This window comes from Cryptomeria japonica, chromosome 5 (assembly GCF_030272615.1).
Source record: "Cryptomeria japonica chromosome 5, Sugi_1.0, whole genome shotgun sequence".
NCBI classification, from domain to species: domain Eukaryota; kingdom Viridiplantae; phylum Streptophyta; class Pinopsida; order Cupressales; family Cupressaceae; genus Cryptomeria; species Cryptomeria japonica.
In genome coordinates this window covers 885,133,104-885,141,976 of record NC_081409.1, presented here as the reverse complement: position 1 = coordinate 885,141,976, position 8,873 = coordinate 885,133,104, and the positions used below count along the sequence as shown (strand labels likewise).

The 8,873-nt window shown below is 32.3% G+C and overlaps 1 non-coding gene across 1 annotated transcript; it reads right to left on the bottom strand.

The window, feature by feature from the left end:
- Nucleotides 1-5,700: 5,700 nt before the first annotated feature.
- On the bottom strand, nt 5,701-5,774 carry TRNAE-UUC (transfer RNA glutamic acid (anticodon UUC)). Its single transcript has one exon. It is a non-coding gene; the product is annotated as a tRNA-Glu (tRNA).
- Between the last annotated feature and the right edge of the window lie 3,099 nt (nt 5,775-8,873).

The following is an 8,873-nucleotide window of genomic DNA, read 5'->3' as shown; positions in this document are numbered from 1 at the left end:
CAACCAATAGCTAGGGAGCCGCCTTTACAATTTTGTCCTCATCTAGTGAGGACACTACTCCTCAGAGCACTAGTTCTAGTTCTAGTTCAAAGGAGGATGATTCGGCAAAAGTGGTAGAAGTGTATTCGATACCAGTGCGACCACCAGATCCACCTTCGATGAAGATTGTTGTAGAGAGTAGTATCATGGGTAATGTTGCGTTTACACCTGTTATGCTCTCACCCACCACACAGATACTCTTGTCCATTATACCAATGCAAATCACTACACAGGAGGATGTCTAGGAAGCCATGTCAATGATCATTGTGGGAAGATTAAGGATAAATAGTTGGCTCAATAGTTGGCTCAATCAGTTGTAGGAGACACCCGTATCCCCTCCCCCGCCATCACCTAGTTTCTTGGGGGATTTGGATTTCCTATCAGTTGAAGGAGGGAAAGTTTCACACTTCATGATTGAATGAGAGATGGAGCGAGGAGTAGAGAAGGCAGTAGTTGTAGGGGAGCCAATAGTCCATATTTTTTAGCCTATAGAGATAGTGTAGGTGGAGACAAATGAGCCTAGTGGCAATGTCATGTAGGTGATTTTTACTGCTTCCCAATTGGTTAAGACTAAGGCCAAGGCACCAGTTGGTGGGGATTCAAATGGTTCCAATGAGGATGAGACCCAAGGTATGCATATCTAGGTTTCAAAACCAAATCCTCATGATGTCTTGGGTACAATGCAGAGGCACCTATTTGAACTAGAGGATATCGCCCAGGTCATACATGAGGTTGTAGAGATTTCATGACAGATGGACATTGAGCATGCGCTATAGGTGGCCAATGAGGTGAAGAAGATTCTCAGCTTTATGCAGATTGGTTGTGAAAATGAGTTCTTTCATTGTTTCATATCTCGTTGGATGGCTTGCTACGAAGATCCCTGAGATGTAGGAGGTTTAGCACCTAGTGCAACCCACCATAGTGTGTAAGCATGCCAAAGTGCTCTCAGCACTCCACAATATGGAGACTTGCTTCTAAGATGTTTTCTCTTGGATGAAGAGAGCACACACTTCCCTGAAGGAAGCTAAGATAGTGAAGGTGAATGCACTCACCTAATTGGAGGCTACTAGGAAGACTGTTAGGAGGGAGTTATCAACTTAGATGGCCCTTGTAGCTTGCTCAATAGACACAACTTACCACCTTTGAGCGAGAGCACCATATGGATTTGGAGGCATAGTTGTCAGAGCATGTGGATCAACTGGAGTAGCAAAAGGCTATCATAGTAGGGAAGGATGTCATGTTGGCAAAGCTAGAGGAGTGCCAAAAAGTCATGGCTCAAGAGTTGGAGAAGTCCAAGTAGAATTTGATGGAGGCAGTGCAAATGGTGAAGAGGTCATGAGAGCGAGAGCTAGTGGTAGAACGCGATCTATGGCTCCCTATGAAGAAAGTGCACATCTTCGCCATAAGCTTTCCACCTTTGAGGCTATATCCATTCTGGCATCCTCTACTTGTCTAGGGATGTCCGCTCACCTCACTTCTCAATAATTTGTTGTTGTACATAGCCCCAATTTTGTTTTTGTTGTTTGGTTGATGACTTCTTTTTGGGGGGTTTTGATCTAGTCAACAATTTTGTTGTAGTTAATAAATAATATGTTGTTAATTAATTCTTGTAGTCGACCGTGTAATGTCATTTATTCTAAAATAGTTAGTTGTTGGCATTTATTGGTAGTTGGCAGTCGTGACCAATTGCCAAGCACTATTTGTATATTCATATGTCTCGGAAACCAGTGATGTTTGTATGCACACTACACTTGGTAATAAAGATACATCTTTCTAGCCATATTCAAGTATTCACTATTATTACGTTGTGTCGCTATATGATATGATTGTTGTTATTGTTTGTTGTGCATAATCTAACAAGTTCCCATTGGTAGTAAGCACTTGTCATCATTAGTGGTGATTGTTTATACATTAGATTATAATCTTTGTCTAACATTTTACAAAACATGGGTTTATTTGGAGTTGCAAAAGCCACTTTAATATTTTTTTATTTTTTTTGGAGTTAAGGGGGTTGTGTATAAATAGTGACGCCATAGAGTTTTGAAGATGTAAATCTAAAGTCAAATCCTCCTAATAATATCTTCATTTCGTGTGTGTGTGTAGGGTATCCTTGCAATTTTAAATGGTGTCTTTGTAATTGACTAGTATCTCCACAATCAAGCAATATTCTTGCAATTGTAATGGGGTGTTGGGTCCTGAAAGCAAATGACTTAAATTCACTGAAGAGGACGTTTGTATTTTGCATCCAGATAAGAAAAATACTAATTAAGATGAAGATTTTTTTCTGGTTTATATTTTTGTTTATAAAGTTGAACACATTAATGTTAATATATGGATATGTAAAGGTTAGATACAGACATGTTGATAGGTTTATATCTTGGGGTTGTCAATTATGAAATCAATTGTAATTTTGTTTATAAGGTGTATGGGTAGTGGGCTTTTTAGATATGAACATGCACATGGACAAGATATATTATTATCACTATAATACTATATCATCATTACCAATAAAAAAACTAGAATGCTACTACCATGATCACTTTTGCAATAACAATATTCCTTCTAATAATAATAATAAAATACCGAACATTCAATAATAGCTTAAATATTTTCTTAATTTAAAATAAGCCCAATTAAAATAAATATCTGATGCTAAAAATTCTATGATTCCTATGTATGGTTTATACATCACCAAACACAGACATGACACTACTTAAAGCAATAAGTTTAAGAAGTACTTGCATTTTCCCCTTAATTTTATATATAGACTAATTTGATGTCATCCTAAAATTCAAAAACACAGACATGACACTACTTAAAGCAATAAGTTTAAGAAGTACTTGCATTTTCCCCTTAATTTTATATATAGACTAATTTGATGTCATCCTAAAATTCAAATCCAAACTAGGTGAAAATTCAAACCTAAGGTGGGTAAATTGAATCCAATATAGGTTCATACCACCTTAGAAAACTAATTTAAAAATGTATATAATGAAGCTTTCTTAAATAGTAGTTTTTAAAAAAAAATGAAAAACTTTTATATCTCAATTTGAAGATCCAAAGAAAATTGTGAGTTATAGGCTTCATAAAAGATGTGTTTTTAGTTAGAAATAAATGTAATCAGCCATTAAAGTTAAAAAATGTAAGTTTTTCCATTAAACTTGCATGCACAAACTACACATTGAGTTCCCTCATTACAAAATCTCAATTAGATGGCCCTAGGTTAGTTAAAGACCTAATTAACTCATGTTCAACAATGAGATGTTTATGTGACGACAAAAAAAATTAAGAATTAACTAAAGCATGGGGGAAAAGTTAATAAAGATCATAATCACCATATAGTATGGTTAAACCCATAGTGATTTTAAATGTTATTCATTTAGATGATGCTCTCATAAAATTTCTTTATGTTAATGAACACTTCCTTATGGACCCATAACTTATGTTTATTTGAATTATTTTATCTATAAGGTCCTTGAAATTGAGGGAGATAGTTTAGAATCACCTCTTACCTCTCTATAATTTGAAGAAGACAACTATTATTTAATTAAAAGAATTTTTGATATTAACATAGGGGTCAGATTTAGGTTAGATGTGAGTTCTATAAAGGACCACAACCATAGAAAAAAACTATTACATAGAAGCCTACAATCAAAATAGTTGTCAAGGTGAGCACATTTACATTAGCTAAATGAGAAAAAAAGGCATACAAAAAAATAAGAAATAATACAATTGCACCAAGATAATAAAAATAAATAACCATAAAAAAAAAATGACTAATCAAAATGAAGCCAAAATAATTTAAGACTAAGAACTATTCATAAAAAATAGAAATACAATAAAACAAGAAATATACCCAAGAAGTAGGATTATATTTGTAAGAAAGAATATACTTACAATCAATTTCCTACATTAATATCAAGACATCTACCTCTTTGCACAAAGATCGTGTATCAATCCTACACACACAAGAGGAAATAGATGGAATGGATAAGGAGACCCCCAATATATCAATAATAAGATGTTTCTATTGATGTTACATATGGGGGGCCATAATGACTCTTGGTATAGTAATGATTTTCAATCAGATCTCATGAATTTAAATCAAACCACCTTTTTAAGTAGCCAACAAATCTTACTCATACAAAAAAGTTAAAATTTGACTTAGCAATACTTTTATCGAAATAATCTAATTTTAGACCATGACCTAAATCCTACTCTTCAAGACAATACATGTCTTAGTTGAGAAGGGGGATTGAGAAATCAAGTTGTTAGCTAAGCAATCTCATATTTCATTGCTCCTTATAAAAATGCTAATAGAAGATTTGATTCAAAGAGAGAAATCATATCTTGAATTTATTCTCAAATTTTTTTTAAGCTTCTAATCATTTAGAGAATTATTATCATGCCCCCCAATAGCCACCTAAGAATCACCTTTGAATTTTAATAACTAGAAACCCATAGAAAAGGCCAACTTAAGGCCTTCTAGCAACATTGAACTTTTGTTTTGTTGTTTGCCTTAGAACTAAGAAATGAATGTCCTCCCTTCACAAACAAACAGTAGATCAACATACTACAACATATTCCCTTGCTCCATTTAAGTTTAATTTGAGAAGCCTTTCTTTAGGAGGTTTCCAATTGGCTTTATTTATCTTATTATTATACTTATTACATTAATGGTTGTTTCTTTTAGTCATTATGAAATTAAGGATTATAAGAGCTTCTTCACAAAAATAAAATCATTATTTTTTCCTAATAGTATTCCATTTTTTGAGTTCAATATTCGGTAATAGTTCAAAATTATAATCAATCAAACTAATAACAAAACTCTCTCTGATGAATTTCTAAGTAAATCTTATGATCAATAATGAGATAACCAACATATTCATAATTAGAAAAATAATAATAATAATAATAAATAAATAAAAAATAAAAAAAAATCTTAAAATTATTATGTTTATATAAATTAGGGAACTTTGATTCTCAAAGGCACCCCAATATAAGATGAAATCAAAATAACTTATAAATGAGTGATCCCATTGAATAGAACTTTCCAGTTTTCTTTTAGAATATCTTTCACATAAAATTAAAAACTACACAATAAACATATTAATTTCATGAATGAATTTACTTTTGAACTAAATTTCATAATAATATTCTTGAAAATATCATAAATAATTTATAAAATTTTAGAGTTAGAAAATATTTATTTAAATTAAAAAAAATTCCAATTATGTGCTATGAACTCTTGTTAAAACACCATTTTCCATTATTCAATTAATAAAAAATGTCATTGTAATTTGAATTTTTTAAAATGATTTTTTTTTCCAATTTAATATTTTAAAACAAAAAATTAAAATAACTATAAACGAAAATGATCTTTGATGTGAAATCAAAACAATATATAACTAAATATTAAAAACTACAAAATAAATAAATAAATTTTATAACAAATTAAAATTGTATTATCAAAACTATAAAATATAATAGATAATTTATAAAATTATTAATTATTTACTTAATTAAAAAAAGACTCTTTGTTAGAGCACGCTTTACATTGTCAACTTAATAGAAAATGTCATCGTAACTTTATTTTTTTAAATTCATATTTTGGAAAATAAATTAAAATGTATAAGTTAAACCCATAACAAACAAAAAAATTTCCATTGCCGGGATTTGAACCCGGGTCGTCTGGGTGAAAGCCAGATATCCTAACCGGACTAGACGACAATGGATTTATATTGAAAATTACAATTTTTGTTAATTTCATAACTGTATGGTCTTAATTCACCGTCCCCGAGACGGATCACGGGTATATCTCACTAAATTGCTAGTTTTTTTTTGGTTTAAAGGTTAAACATTTCAATTATTTATTTAGTTGTTTTGTTTTCATTTCTCATAGTCTAATGTTAAGGAGGATATTTATGTTCACAAAGAGCCCTCCAACATCTAATTATTGTTGTGTTAAGGCGCGTGACAAATTTTTAAATAAAATGAAGGTTAGTTAAAATTAATTATTATATTAGTGTAGATATCTTAAATACATTTAGCTAAAGAAATGTCGAGAGATATCAATTGGAACTATTTTATTTCACTTTAAATTATATTTACTACATACATTTTAAATTATATTGTATCTATGTTGTTTATTTTTCGCTTGATATATTTTTTTTATTCCATATTTGACATTTAGATTTTTGTATTTAAATGTTGAACTTCTTATCATTGTTCAAATAAATCATTAAAAATAAAAATTTATAAAATATATTTTTTAAAGAATATTATAATTATGAAATAGTAGTTGTCTTTAAATATCATTATGTTTATCTTATATTGACATATCTATCTAAAACTTATAATTTTGATGAGGGTATATTTTGTTTAATATGGTGTTTATTTTAAAAATATTGTTTATAATCAATATTAATATTTTGACATGTGAATGGATGTCAAATTTAAGTTAAAAGATAAAAGTTAACATTAACACACTCGCGCCATTTCACTCCATCCCTTGCTGCCATTGTAGAATGCCTCTTGACATTAATTAGTTGGTGTAAAGAAAATGTTGAGAGGAATAAGAATAAGGACACTCTTGTTTGACTTATTTTGGTTAGTTACTATTAAATTTATTTAAAAATCATTGTAGAATTGTTGGTCTCGTGAATATTTATTTTTTCTTTCTATTCATCTTAAAATCTATAGTAACAAAATTAATAACAATTTGTGTAGTATTTTTTTGTATTTCAAAAATGTAAGAAGAAAATTACAAAGAAGGGTTGTTAATAAATAGCCAAGAAGAGCCTGTACGGGTAGGTGAGTTGGCTTGGGCGGTGGGTTTGCTCCCCATCGGTCTCGGGTTCGACTCCCTCTCGGATTTAAGAGGGAGGACTGGTTGCAGGCTTTGGATTCTCTCCCTAGGGGACTAGTCTCGCCTCAGTTCGCCCCTTCCTGGCCCCAACTTGGCAATAAAAGTAAACCCAAGGTAAGGCAGGTTGGGTCGCTGGACTGGGTCGCGGGGATACCCTTGACGTACTAAAAAAAAATTAGCCAAGAAGAAGAATGAACCATAACAGTGAAATATATCCAAATAACTAAAACCACTAAAATATTTGACCAAAGGCCTATAGAAAGAGTTGTTCAAAACCAAATAGCAAAACACAGTATAATTTGAACTTGAGAAAACTTTGCAGTTGTCTTATACATATGGCATTTTTTTTGCAAAGTTGAAGTAATAGAGTTTGATGTTGTCCAAAATAAGGTTGTTCTTAACTCAATCCTTGGTAGCTCCCTATAGTTGAAAATCAAGCAAGACAATTTGAAATAATATTAAGAGTAAAATTGTAAAATTTATGCTTCTTGATGAACTAAATGATTAGAAAATATAGCCAAACATTTGCCTTTCTAGATATTAAGTAAAATAATATGTTTCAAAGAATCTTCCATCATATTACTATGAAGACCATATCCAAAAATTGCAGCTTTCCAACTCAAACTACAATAAAAATAATAATAGGGAAATGATTGACAATAGCCTTCCATCTTTTTTAGCATAGGAAGAATCCCAAAAAAATGTGTTTGACTCTCATGGTGCTGACAAAACAAACATTTAATTGGTTGAACCATCATACATTTCAACCTATCTCCAATAGGTAGTTTGAAATGTAGGTTTTCCAAGTCAACATTTGAGCCTTAGCCTCAGCTTTAGACCTCCATATTTGTGTACTTAACTTCCTCTATGTCTTTTCATGAAATCTTCAGTTCCATTTCTAGTTTAACCTTGGATTTAATTGGATCTTTGGAAGGAGTTTCAAATCAATTTTCTTGATAGGGAAGTGTGTGTCATATGGTGAGAAGCACCAGAATTTAGGATCCAAGTGGATCCTGAAGGCAATGCTTGTGGAGAAAGAGCATGATCTTTCACTGTGGGTGGGGAAGGTGTCTGAGGTGAGTTGATGTGATGTTGTTGCATGGCCTCCTCTAAAGCCTCTAATCACTTCCAACACCTAGAAATTGGATGACCTTCCTTGGCACAGAAACTGCAAGGCTCACCCGATTTATTCTTAGTCTTGGAGAAAGACTCACCAAACTTATAAGATTTACCCCGCTTAGGGTTGGATTGGGGTTTAGAAGTAGACTTCGGTAGCAGCCTAGAGGAACTCTCACTGCCTGTTGAATATGTCTTCAACTTTTGCTTTTGTTTCTACTTCTCCTGAGATGGCTGAGCTATCAATGCTTGGTTCTTAGATCCTGGGAGAGCATCCAACTGTGTGAGGTGGGATTACTCTCGTTTCAACCAATCACAAAATACCTCACATGTAGGCATGGTAAATCATGGACCCAAAGCATCCATGGTGGAATAGAAGGTAGAAGAGAATATATGAAAGGAACCTTAAAGCTTAGATAGAATCAAGTATATACACTCAGTGTTTGTTTTGGTCTTACCACAACCCTGTAATAATGATCACAGTGATTTGAATTTCATCAAGAAATCCTCAATAGATGGAAAAGAATCAGGTGCCAAGGTGGTCAATTCTGCTTCAATCTGAAGTACCCTAAATTGATTAATGGTGCCAAAAATATCATGAAACTTAATCCATATAGTCCAAGGATTTGTGCAACCCTGCAGGTGAAAAAGAAGACTGTTTGTACCATGTAAAGACATCAAACCCAAGGCCTCATTAATTCTATTCCTATGTTGTATAACCTCAAAGGGACATGTCAATAGAAGCTTAACCTCATCCAAATAGGACCATAACCCCTTAGACATGAGAAGTCTAGTCATATGTGCTTTCCAGGTATGATAATTGTGTGGAGTAAGACAGTCACATGAAGAG